At 33.8% G+C, this 15,000-nt stretch overlaps 1 pseudogene; it reads left to right on the top strand.

Annotated features, from left to right (window-relative positions):
• Positions 1-15,000, top strand: part of LOC137620671 (uncharacterized) — a 47,088-nt pseudogene that overhangs the window by 10,198 nt on the left and 21,890 nt on the right.

The raw sequence follows: 15,000 nt of genomic DNA, 5'->3' as shown, positions 1-15,000 counted from the left end.
AAAAACAAATCATGAGCAATTGTTTTACTTGTTTATGCTCCCTACGACCCGAAGGCCATGTTCGTACATACACACCTCCGTGTGGGAAACATAACGGTCATGTTAGCTCTCACAAAACATTAGTTCACGGAGTCGTCCTTAAGCTGAACACTGAAGATTTTAACATGATCACGAGAATGAGGCATATTCGTTGTGTTCATTTTTAATTACAATTACTTTGTACTCACTCTAAAGTTCAAAAATCTTTCATCATCATCATCATCTCCTACGCTTCAAGACGAAAAGGGCCCCAAGAAGTCTTTAGATAACGAAAATAATGTGGTATTACTTACACTTAATCTTGTGATATGCTTTTCTGACTGAGGTTGCAACTTGACAAACAATAATACTAATGCAAAAAATTTGCTTGTTATAATTTGCCAGTGTTCTGAGTGTACATATCGTAATTGCTACATGCAATTTAATTTCAAATATTTACGTTCATATTTTCATTCAAATGTCACGGGCGTCCATTGATTAAAGAGTTTTTTTTTTCTAAACAGTCAGAAATTCCAATGTATTAAACAAAACATTCTTCTTTATCCTTCACATTTTTTTTTCAAATGTCTGCGAGAAAACCTTCCTTCATTTTCATTTATTCTTCGCGTTTCGTTAACTTAATATTTGTCCTATATTCACATTTTCTGCCCATTTTCAGTATGGATGAAGCAACAAAAAAAAGAAAGAAAGAAAGAAAGAAAGAAATAAAAAAAAGCGTCATTAACCGATTACTGTCTTCATCCTGTTGATTTTTAAAAGATAAGTTTCTATTTGTTTCCGATTTCCAGGCGCTAACGTTTTCATTAGATAGAGGTCAATAAATATTGGACCTCAAGTTTGACAATAAGCCTTAAAATCATATTACACACACCTTTAATCTTTCATCTGATTACAACGTTAGTAATTGTTCTTTTTTTATGTCATGATATATAAAAAATACACTTACAATTTTGTTATAACTATCTTTTTTCATATTATTATTATTATTATTATTATTATTATTATTATTATTATTATTATTATTATTATTATTATTATTATTATTATTATCAAAACTTAGGAACATTCATAAAAATAAGCCTAGGAGGTCATTCTTGAAATGAGATAGCCGCTCTTTAAAATTAAGATAACTTTAAATTGATCTAGGCCCTTGGCAATATGGCGCACGGTAACAGAGAGCAGTTCAATGTAATCCGAGCTCGCCTTAAAATCCATCATTATCAATTTTCGTACCTGAAATATTATCCAATCAAATTATCTAAACTTTTCCCGTTTTAAAGACAAACAACAGTTCTAGGAGATAGCGCAATTCCTCTGGACAATCATTTGAGCTCACACTGTTTCTTTCTGGATACGAAACACCACGAAATAACATTGGAGAGTTCTCTTCCCCCACTGGAATGCGTCGGAAAATAACGGAGTTGTGATCTTTGAAATTTCCGGTGTGATAAGGAAGCGGAAGTCTAGTTTTGTGACCTGATGTGTTCTATGGTGTATTTCACTGGTGGTGAAAATGTTGCGTTCTCTCTCTCTCTCTCTCTCTCTCTCTCTCTCGTGTTATGATTTATGACTTAAGAGCAAATAGTTTTGATATCTTTTTGCTTAGCTTCAATAGGATAATGTAGACCAAATCTCTTAGGAGAGAGAGAGAGAGAGAGAGAGAGAGAGAGAGAGAGAGAGAGAGAGAGATTAATTTTTTAATAGCCAATTAATTCCTATTGTATTGTTCATCTAAATACAAGAATGAGGAAGATTCCGTCAATTATATACTAACGATAGCCAGCCAAACAATATTTGTAAGAAAATAAGCACTCTTCAGTGATTAAATAGCTTTTAAAAATGGATATACTTAACTTTCCTACTTCCATCTCCATGAGGTCTTACCAACACCCTCCGCTCTTTCTAAAATAGGTCACTGGTTTTACGATTTCCGTTTTAAACAAAACAAATGTCAAAAAAATTATATATCCCAAAAAATATTTTTGGAATATAATTTTTGGCAGTTTATTCTAAAATTAGGTATAGAGGTAGTTAGGTTATAATGATCTCACGTGACCGTGTGTCATTCAAGGATATATATTTAAAATCCTTGGTGTCATCACGGGTTCCTGCTCCTGCCTCAGCCCTTGGTCCGTGACAAAAAGAAAATCATGGCAGTTTTCATAACGTCACGCAAGATAATGGCCAACGAATGCCAAACGTGATTTGAATAACATTTTGAAATTACGTTTACTGAGAAGTGTTCGACGAACTATCTTCGTCGGAAACCAGTTACTTAATGTTTTTAAGTTAAATTATATACTGAAGCTTAGTTTTACGAGCATTATGTATTGAATTAATCAAATTCTGAGAAGCGATTCCGTACTTTGAAAAATTCATTCGTGAAACGTTTTGGTCATATACAGTATATATATATATATATATATACATACATATATATATAAATATAAATTATATGTATATATATATATATATATATATATATATGTATATATATACATATATATACATATATATATATATATATATACATACATACATATATATAAATATATAAATATATATATATATATATATATATGTATATATATATATATATATATGTATATAGGGCATAACACAAATATGAACATATACATATATATCATTTGCTTTTGTTTTATATGTATTTTGTCACGTATGTGTTGATGAAAATTTAGAGAGAGAGAGAGAGAGAGAGAGAGAGAGAGAGAGAGAGAGGGAGAGAGAATTGTAAATCACGAGTTCAAGATAGTTAATATGGAAGAGAGCAACGTCAGCTTGCAGTTCAGTTCAAAAATACTTTTTTTTTTTTTTTTTTTTTTTTTTTGCTTCGTCATGAAGCCAGCCATTCTTATGATGGTCACGTCCCGATATTTTTCTTTTCTTTCTCCATGCTAATTATTCTTTCGGTAATATTTTACCGGAATATATACACAGATGACGTCCACTGACATGCAGTTTACTTTTTGTAAGACAGGGTAGAGGAATTTATTCTAAATATAGAAGTTCATTAGGTTTTTGTACGTACGTATTCTAGATAGAGTGGATGAAGTCTACTATGCGAAGTCAGAATACAGATAAAATTTGGGAATTTTTAGGACATATATAAAAAAGAAATCTGTTAACTATTAATGGTAAGGATCCATCAGGCGAGGCTTTGACAATAAGCATTGCAGCAGAAATACGCTAATGTAGTTTGATGTTTTTGTACCCGAGTGAAGAAAATTCTAACTTTACTTGTTATACACCGTAGTCTTATTTGCAATTTCACTGTGTAATGACATTGTAACTTGCGTTTATTCAATTAACCAATTATAGACGACCACAATAAGGGATAAGTATCGCAATGAGATAAAACTTTTGGAGAAATTTGTTACTTCACCTGCATTCGTTTCAAAATCGGGTAAACCCCTACTAAGGCCAGAGACCCCATCGCAAATTTCTCATGGAAATATATTGGTGACATTTTCAATGATATTGTGGTCTTTAGAATGATCTCGTGGAAGGATACACACAATAGACAGACGGACACTTGTGAATATATTTTTACTGTCCAATTCCGATGCATGGAATTTGGGTCATCCAGTTCACCGCTGGGGTTGGGGCAGCCACCTGGTGACTGCCGAGGTGCAAAAGAGAGAAAACTCTAGTTTCTTCTTCTTTGTCTGCATCTTTTCTTTAAGTGGGGTCGATGTTTTTCACCAGCTTTCTCCATTTACCTCTGTCCCACACTTCATCACTAGTTAATCCCTTTGGTGGAAGGTCATCCTTGATACAGTCCATCCACCTTCGCTTTGGTCTCCCTCTCCGTCTCGTTCCCTGTACATCCATTTCCATCACCCTCCTCCCAATATGCTGTTCATTCTCATTAGATTAAAATTGAAAAGAAGTTGGAAATAGTGGAGGAAAGGAAGCCGGAAGGGAGATTAAGTAGGAAGCTAAAAATGGGTGGAACTGAGGGCCAAATGAACTATGCAAAAAACCCTTTAATAAAGTCTTTATTGCACCACGGCAGATGCACTGATGGCCCTAGCTAGAGTGTACCAGTTTGTGAGTAGGAGGAGGAAGGGCGTTGGAGATCCATACCTAACGGTAGAAGCAAATCTAATAGGATTTTTGTTTGACAATCGGTGAAGAAAATGCTTCTTGATGGTAAATTTCTGAGAGATTTCCTTGATAATATAATGAGAGATGGTATGTTGGCTTCAAATAAACAAAGTGAGAGACATCATTGTGTAAAATGTTGAAGACACTTCATAGTCGTCATCACTTTGAGGCACTGATAACCTTCATTCGGCCCATTAGAAGAACCTATTTTATTTGTCAATTATAATTAAGTTTTCTGGAACGATTGCTACTTTCGTTATGTGATTGTACTAAGTGAAGTGACTCAAATCAAATAGACCATCTACAATTAGTATCCTTATCATCATTGGGATTATTAGCTTATCCAGGACGTCCGTATTTTTAAATACAAGCGTTGGGGAGTTTTTATTTATCATTTTATTATCTCAATAAAAAAAAACCAATACAGGATGAGTATTAGCTATGCCTACTTGAAACCAATGATAGCTTTTGAATGTAGAAGCCAATGATACGGGTATAAAACAATGTCTTTTTTTTTCTTGTGCAGGCCTGAGCATAACTAAAAATGAATGGTGAGGACAACAAGAACGTCAATGAAAATTTGCCTCTCAATCGAATCGGGGCTACGATAAACTATGGGAAACAAACGTCCAATTTAGACTTGTCGCTGTTCAGTCCGTTCTTATACTGTATAAACATGCAGAAGGTAGATTGGTCTGCGATAGAGGCGATAAGTAATATTTCAAGGATCGAGACTTGCCTGGTTCAGCTTGTCTTAAATTACCGCCATTTACTATCATTATAATTTTTATTATTATTACATGCGAAGTTACGAGTCCAATGGAAAAAATACCCTGTAGAGCAGTGGTACCCAAACTGGGGGGCGCGCCCCACTAGGGGGGCGTGAGGACGATACAAGGGGGGCGTAAAGTCATCTGCTCGAAATTACTTGTTTAATAGAATAATAAAATCATTAAAAGAACAAATATCTGTCATTACATACATGCATCCATCTCACTAAATTTGACCAGAAATTGTTCCAAATATTTCCAAATATTATATGCCATGTTTTCAAATTATCTATTCTTAAAATTGCAACTCAATTTTGCCAATTTGCTAATGTTCAAACTTTTTTTCGCTCACTTTGAACCAAACGTTTCGTTTTTAGTTACTGAAATGTACTATTATTTGTTTGAATGGCTTTCATTATTAAAATGTAATACAAACAGAAATCTGTTTTCCTGTACAATGCTAAGAAATAAATGTAAGAATCATTTCATATAAAAAAAAAAAAGAGAGGGCGTACGGGTCTACTGGAAGCAAAAAGGGGCCATCAGGTAAGATAGTTTGGGAACCACTGCTGTAGAGTAAAAGAAATGTACAAATAGGGATCAAACATACAACTCAAATTCTATGCTCTTGAGATTTCCCACTAAGACTCTGGTCTTAAACATGAGTGATATTTCATTGAATCTCCGTCATTGATGAAAATTCCAGAGGGCTTAATTTCTTTTCCTACTTTCAGTCCGAAATCTGTGCTTCTATCATATCTTTAGATATTGAAGCTCTATTGTGCATGTGCTTGTATTTTCTTCTTTTGGAACGAACTATTTCGAATGAAAGCATGTGATATTCGTTTTAATCTTAGACCAAAGAGTAAATATTAGTACTTCTAATGAAGAAAAATGCCATTTGTTTTCCTCTAACATTCTTTTTAACAGCCTGAATTTTTTTCTTTGGAATGAAAATTAATAACTATACTATGAAAATAAATATAATTTACTACATTTGAAAAGCTGAATTGCATACCGACAATTTGTGAGTGTGTTTGAAATAACGCGAATGGAGGAAGGCGGCATTTTCTTTATTTAATTTAAATGAAAAACCGATGCTATGACCCCGAAAAGAACTGAATGGGAATTGAGTATTTTACAGTACTCTTGCAATTAAGTAAAGAATTGTTTTCTAAATAGCTACTACTAGAACGAATAAAAATTGGAGATGAATAAAATTATTTGTCCCTAACACATGAAAATACGGAAATATGATTTATATATATATATATATATATATATATATCTATATATATATATATATATATATATTATTTATATATCATACTATCCCCCTTAGACGGGATGGTAATAGAGGGTGTCAACCTTTTGGTTCTTACCATGTTATTTTGAGTTTAGGTTGCACACACACATGCACCCACAAATATCTATATGTCTATATCTATCTCACAAATATCTATATATCTATATCTATCTATCTATCTATTTGTATACCGTATATAATATCGAATCATATGCACGCACACACATGTATATATATATATATATGTGTGTATGTATATATATATATATATATATATACATATATATACATACATACATACACATATACATATACTTATACACATATATATTACGAAAATCAACTGGAATTTCAATACTAAACAAGCAAAAGTATTATTATGATGTTCCTACAGAGTAGAATGATATTTGACTGAACTACTGTTGCCATGATTTCTTTTTACACACACACGTACATATAAGACAAGCCAACGATCACGACCACATTCATACTTTAAAGGCTGAATCACGGATGAAAATCCCGTGCAGAAATCTTCCAAAGCATTAAGCACCCTCATCCTGACACCACCACATTATGCTTACTCCTAAATACCAAGTAGTAACCACTGCTCTCATTTTTGCACCGTCTGAACTAAATATCAATTGCTTCATTTTTGTGGTTTTTAATTACCCTTATTTTTGCTCACGTTTATTATAAAATTTCTCTTCTTCCAATGACTTTCAAACTTTCACTGGCCTCTACCGTTTACCTTCTCTCACGATTACCTTTCTTATTCTACAATTTTACTCTTATATTATCTTCTCTCTGAATTTTGGCATTTTTCTTCCATACAGATAGTAAGAAGTTTCAGATTAAAAAAGAAAATAAACCTACTTTGAAACTAAACCAGTCACTCTCCCGTCTAATTCAAAAACTCAATTCACCTACATAATTTTTTTCAAGCTTACAGGATTTATTTTCAATATATTGCATTGCACCATATATATATATATATATATATATGTCATCTCATTACATGTCCAGCCTATGCACATTTATTTTTCCTACATGTTGTTAGGACATCCTAATAACACGTAAGAAGAAGAAATGGACATTGGCAGGATATGTAATCAGAATGACAGATAACAGATGGACATAAAGAATAACAGAATGGGTCCCTAGAGACTGCAAATGAATATATATATATATATATATATATATATATTTATATATAATTTTACAGAAAGCAAAAGATTATTCTGTAAATAGTTTCTATGTAAATTCATACGTCTATTTTTATCTTCTCTCAACTGGGAACATACTATACGGATATGATTATACTGAGGTAGTCTAGGTGCTCATTTCGTCATAAATAGAAAAAAGTAGACCAAACCCAGTGTTCGCTTGATCAGAGGCATATAAATGGTTAAGAATGTGGTCCCCGATCCAATATTCCTTCAAGTTTAATAGGATTCATATGTCAAAAAAAAAAAAAAAAAAAAAAAAAATAATCTAGTTTTTTCTGTCGTGGTTCAAATTTAGTGTTGGGAACAGCTTCAGGCAATCCACTCATTTCACAACCAAAAAGTCCGGAGAACTTTATTTACTGAATCCTTTATTTGTCTTTTTAGTTATTGTTCCATTACTTATTTGTTTGTGTATTTATAATACATTAATTTCTTCCTTTTTCAACTTATCTAAAAAGTTCAGCAAGGATTAAGATTTAAATAACCTGATGTTATGTTCTCACAAGAAAGTTTACATTGTGACCCACATTAACCTTGGGGCCTATATCTTCGTAAAGGGGTCAGTGGTACACAGTCTAAAAGAGACGCATTAATCAAGTCGCAGGTACTGAGGGTAAATGTACTTCCAGCTTCCATTACATGAACACATTTGAATCGTTATTCATCTACATAGTGCCGTACACACACGTGAATGTGTATACATTCGGAAACCCGCACAAACGTTGATGTATGAAGGATCTGTTTTAATGTTGTTACTGTTCTTAAAATATTCTATTTCAATTGTTCATTAATTCTCATATAGTTTATTTATTTCTTTATTTCCTTTTCTCACTGGACTATTTTTCCCTGTTGGAGCCCTTGGCTTTACAGCATCCTGCTTTTCCAACTAGGGTTGTAGCTTAGCTATTATGATATACTGTATATATATATATATATATATATATATATATATATATATATATATATATGTATATATATATATATATATATATATATATATATATATATATATATATATAAATATAATATATATATACACATAAATACATATACAAGTAAATATCAGCAACACAAGTTTTTATTGGTAAAAAAAATCCACTAAAAGGGTGTGGCTCTGCAGTGAGCACATCAACCAGTTTTAACCGTTAAGTCAAGGATGAAACTCCTTTGCAAATGTAATCCACATGATTTTATTGTTTCTTTAAAAATCATCCAGAAAAAAAATATTCTTGCTCTAAACAGGCCATAACATTATTTATTCTCTAACAAGCTTTCCAGTTCAGGAGTGGTTAGGACCAGGGGCAAGGTCTGAAGAAAACCTCAGGTTTCTCTTTCTCGATATGGCCTAAAAGTGGCTTTCCTCTTTTGTTTTTGTGTAGTTTCTTTTTGCCACTTCACCACATTTTCTCTCTCCCCATCCTATTGTTACTTGCAAGAGGAATCTCTCTCTCTCTCTCCTCTCTCTCTCTCTCTCTCTCTCCAAGAGCAAGTGGAATCTCCCAGGATGGACTAGAAAGTCTTTGTGACATCCAAAATCCTTGTAAAACTCTCTCTCTCTCTCTCTCTTCTCTCTCTCTCTCTCTCTTTTCCCCCAAGAGCAAATGGTCTCCCAGGATGGACTAAAATGTTTTGTCACATCCAAAATCCTTGTAACTCTCTCTCTCTCTCTCTCTCTCTCTCTCTCTCTCTTAATGCATCTCTATAGCTATTCCAAATCATAACACCATCTCCGGACTTTTTCGATTTTTTTTTTTTTACTTGTTCACCTTCGACCAAATTCATCCCAAGAATACACAACTTTTTACACTGCTTGAAAACCATATTCAACTTTCACATACCGTACCCGGATTAACAAATCCTTCCTGAAATTAAACTTTGCCAGCCCTGATATTCAACTGTTAAAAAATTCTTGTAAAGTTTATCTGACTACCTGTCTATGACTTATCTGTACTATTTCTCTTTCCAAGTATTCCGACTTTTGCTGAGGGAAAAAAAATTCCTTGTGATTTATTCTTGCCTATTCTATGACCTTACAAAATATTCCAAAGAGTTTGATATAATCTACTATCATTTATATCCTCTTTTTGACAGTATATCCGTGATATTTCATGTTTCCCCTCTCTTAATACAAAGATAATTATGAAGGGCAATAAAATACAGGAAAACACTGATCACGAAGGATGCAAAAAATAAGACTGTAGGAAATAAGGAAAATTAAAACAGAGAGGGAGAATTCCAAATAGTAGGGTCGAATGAAAAGTCAACGAACTGAACGAAAAATGGGTTAACGACTTGGCAAGCATCGGTAGTTCAACCTTCCATATGCAATTTCTTCAGCCTCGTTTTCTTTAACGTGTCTCTAGAGTAGTCTACCAATGACCACCTCATGTCACGTGACACCCAAGTTGTTCTTAAAAGTTCTCTTCAGTCGTGCCAAGGGCCATGATTATCAGCGCCAGTCAGACTTATTGTTTCTTTTTATACAGGACGTTCATAGGGGCAATGGACCACAATGCATAGTGTGAAACCAGTGGGGATAGATATGTAATTACATGCATTAAGTATGAGGTAGCATGCGGTATGACTCACGTTATTATAACGGAACACAGCGGCAAAAGTACAAGGATTTATGCGCGTGAGTCTTGTATGTTTATACGCATTTCATATATAGACCGCTACAAAGTTATTGGGTCGTTTAACTAGCCAGACTGTACTACATTGGATCCCTCTCTCTGGTTACTGCTCATTTTGTCTTTGCCTACACATATACCGAATAGTCTAGCCAATTCTTTCCACATTCTCCTGTGTCCTCATACACCTGACAACACTGAGATTACCAAACAGTTCCTCTTAGCTCAAAGGGTTAATTACTGCAATGTAATTGTTTCAGTGACTACTTTCCTCTTGGTAAGGATAGAAGAGACTCTTTAGCTATGGTAAGCAGCTCTTCTAAGAGAAGGACACTCCAAAATCAAACCATTGTTCTCTAGTCTTGGGTAGCGCCATAGTCTCTGTACCAGGGCCCTCTACTGTCTTGGATTAGAGTTCTCTCGCTTAGGGTACACTCGGGCATGCTGTTCTATCTTATTTCTTATCCTCTGGGTTTTTTTAAAGTTTTTATAGGTTATATGTGGAGGATGTAAATTAATGTTGCTACTGTTCTAGAAATATTTTATTTTGATTGCTTATTCTTCTCTTGTAGTTTATTTATTGACTTTTTTCCTTTCCTCACAGGGCCTATTTTTACGCGAAAAAGCCCTTGGGCTTATAGCATCTTGATTTTCCAACTTGAGTTATATACTAGCTTATCATAATAATAATAATAATAATAATAATAATAACAATAATAATAATAATAATAATAATAATAATAATATACACATATACATACGTACATATATATTATATATATATATATATATATATATATATATATATATATATATATATATATATATATATATATACATACACATATATACACACATATACTGTATACATACTATATAATAATAATAATAATAATAATAATAATAATAATAATAATAATAATAATGATAAATCTACTAAATGAGAACTACCTAGAACAAATACGCACAGACAAAGAATGCACACAACTCGTCATCAAAATTCTTAACAAGATCGTAACCAGAAATAGAAGAGATATATGCACCTAGCATCCGTGACGCAAGCACTATGCAATCAGGATGGGTGACTGTGCACATCACGGGTTTGCCTTCGTCATCATTCGCAAGGAACAAATTTGCATAAGATAAGCTTAAGCATCGATTCTGAATGGACGAAGATAGAGGTTATATGTGCTGACTTGGTCCTTGGACCGCCGGAAGATGCTGTCGACTGAATGATCAGATTTTGACATTTGAATTTGAAAGGGGCTGGAGTACTTTTGACGTTTATGGCATTTTGTTGAAGTTTTTTTTTTTTTTTTTTTTTTTTTTTTTTTTTTGGTTGATCTTATATTCGCATTTTCATTATATTTCTCTACCTATACCATTATTTTTGAGGCCTCTAAGAACACTTAAATTAAGTAACTCTCTCTCTCTCTCTCTCTCTCTCTCTCTCTCTCTCTCTCTCTCTCTCTCTCTCTCTCCTCTCTCTCTCTCTCTCTCTCTCTCTCTCTCTCTCTCAATAAATACATACATACACACACACACACATATATATATATATATACATACATATATATATATATATATATATATATATATATATAATATATATATATATATATATATATACCGTATATATATACATGGTATTATTTCATCAGCTAATTTCTTATTACCAACCCAGTCCAACCCTTCTCCACCATCCCCAACTGTTCTATGCAATACAAAATCCATGAGGAGGATAAACAACATATGTGACAACACATTCCCTTGGAGTACTCCACTGTTCACTGGAAATTCATTTGATAGGACTCCACTAACATTAACTTTACACCTTGCGTCAATAGGCGTAGGAGGAGATGATGATGATGATGATGATTGCATCACTCACATAATAGTAAGAATAAACGAAAAAATTGTGATGTTATTGATATGATATTAACGTGTGTTTGTCTTTTAGAGATACAGATACTTGTAATAAAGCAAACCTTTCTTCGAAGATTCTATTCCTTTTCGCAATTGAGCAATATTACCCTAGTATGTCTGTGTAATTCCTTCGGCCGTTCCATAAAAACTCATCAACTACATCAATTTTTCGTTCTTAACAATAATTGTTGAACATTACGTTACGAAAATATGCGCTGGAGAAATTACCTATATTATGACGGGTGGTGACTTTTTTTTATTTATTTTTTTTTGGGGGGGGGGGGATTTCTTGCAATGTGTGGTCATTAAGGTTATTTGCTTATGCAATATTATTTCAATAAAGAAAGCTGATGATTTCTTTTTTCTGTTTCAGGCTATTTTTTCCTGCATTTAAATTTAAAGATCTTCGAGAGGTTTCCGATTCGAGTTGAAAATCTGACCTTCGAGAAAACTAATTGAATAAACTCGAAGATAAAAAGTGAAAGAAGCTAAAAAACCCACAAAAATTACGAAACTTTGCGGAATAAGAAAAGGGAACTCAAGTGTGGAAAGTGAAAGCCTTTGTGATGGTGCCTGCACTGAAAACCACTAATTTGTGAATTACATAACGTTACATGTGTTCTAATTTTTTTATTTTTTTGTTGCACTGAACAGACTTTCATATTTTGTGATCGCAATGAACCTTACTAAACTCACTCAAATCTAAATGTATTGAATAGCAATCGAGTTTCAAGCCATGTGAAATCTACCTAAAACAGCATATTTACTGGTCGACGTATTTATATAAGACGAAGAAATAGGCCGGAAAATTAATGTAAAAACTCAAATGAAAAAAGACAAGGTCTCGTTAAACCACTCACGTCGTCATTCCACCGCTAACCAGACTACGAGACATCCTGTGCGCCAGCCTCTCACACCCACCCCGAACGACACCAGACTTCAAGGTGAGTCAAATACTTCTCTAAACTACTGGAACTTCCATTATTGTTCTGTCGTGTTCCTTCGTTATTTTGCCCGGCGGCGATTGGGACATTTTCTCTGTCTGCTACAGCTTTGGTCTACTCAAGGTCTAAAGGACCTTGGGTCTACTGTTATTTTCAGTTTTGTTTTGGGAGAGAACTTAGAAAATTATTGGAATGTTGATTTTTGTGACAAGGTTACAATGTCAAAATGATTTATATAAATATTTTCATATAAATGGTGGAATTGTTTATTTAATAACCAGACCAAAAACCAATTAATAGAAATTTATTTTAGCCTTTTTTATGAGATTTGGAATGGGGCCTAAAACCAACCACGAAAAAAATATTTTTATATCAATTATAAGAAAATTAATATATTTCGAAGTTATTTCTTAAAGGAGGAGTTGGCAATTCTTACGTAAGATTATAGGCAGAGAAAAAAAAATAAGTCCAGTCCACATAAATGTAAAAAAAGTTGATGTCGGCAAAAACCAATTTTTTAATACATTTCTGTATCCATTGCACAACTTCAGAATGACTCGTGAAAATGAACAGTGATTTTGCACTTTTAAGGGAAATTCGTATAAAGCAAAACAGACATATTTCTTAAGTGAGTTTTTCCCAGAATTGTTAAGAAATTGGGCTAGATTATTACAATTGGTAAAATTGACGTAACACATTCCCTAAAAAATTAATTAAAGAAAAGGTAATGGAATTTTTTTTTTACAATATTCAACTATCATTTGTTTTCCACAGAAGAGTGAACAGCAGCAGGGGACCAAAACTAGGGAATTCCTCAAGGCAAAACAGCCTACGAAGCGAACACCACCACCAGTAGCAGCACAAAGAGAGAGAGAGAGAGAGAGAGAGGAGAGAGAGAGAGAGAGAGAGAGAGAGAGAAGGAATCCCTCACACTTCACTACCCATTGTTCACACTGGACGGGATGGGTCCTGAGAGGAATCGTCGCATTGCGATTGTCCCTGATCATGTCGGCGCTGCTTCTGCTGTCGTCCCTGGCTCGAGGATGACGACCCCCGAGGCTCACCAAGCGGCGTCAGGTCATCCGTCAAGGTAAGTAGCTTGTCCTTCGACCTTCTTTATTGGGGTAGGGCGAGAAGGCGGTCATGGACTCAATGAAGATGACTGCGTAGAACAAGTACATAGTCCTGTCGTTTGTCAAGGCAAGCTGTACTGGTCAATTTAGGGAGGCGGGGGTGGAGAGGGGGGGGGGGGGGAGAATACCTCCACAGTGATAACTACCTAGGGTATGTTCGTGAACCTTATTTTTTGAGGGCTGTCTGGGTCTCGTCATATCTCCCAGGGAAGGGCAAGGGAGAGTTCAAGGTTGGGCGATGATGCCATGGGTTCGTTTAAAATAGATGAAGAAATCCACTAAAAAAGGAGTAATTGGAATATCTTTGGGTACAAAAGTATGAATATTTTAGGTCAGTGTCATATGGTTACAGTTTAAATTTAAATTCAATTACACACACTATTTTTATATATATATATATATATATATACAGTGTATATATATATATATATATATATATAGTATATATATATATATATATGTATAAATATATATATATCACACACCACACACACCCCACCTCGAATAAGGATTGAACCCCTCTCCTTTAATGTAAGCTACCTTGCCTTTCATTTGAGGAACTAGGGTTCGATTTGACTGTTAAGTAGAAATATAAAATTTAAATGTATTGAACACGATATTGTTTATTTTCATCATATATTGACTCAGGGGTAATTCGAAATAAATATTATTAATTGGACCAGCTGGTGGGTTAGGGATATTGGGTATAAATTTGCTGGTATGTAACTTTAGTTGCACCCTGGTAGACCCTGAAAAATAGTAAACACTTAGGTGCATCTGCTGGATGATTGACAGGTACTTTTCATTTCATTTGAGAATACCAGTGTTTGATCTTAATAGGAAATAATCTATTACTATTGAACACAATATTATGTTTAGTTTCTTGACACACACACAC

Source organism: Palaemon carinicauda, chromosome 27 (assembly GCF_036898095.1).
Source record: "Palaemon carinicauda isolate YSFRI2023 chromosome 27, ASM3689809v2, whole genome shotgun sequence".
Lineage (NCBI taxonomy): Eukaryota > Metazoa > Arthropoda > Malacostraca > Decapoda > Palaemonidae > Palaemon > Palaemon carinicauda.
Note: the sequence above shows the minus strand (reverse complement) of the source record. Positions and strands in the feature narration are given on the sequence as shown.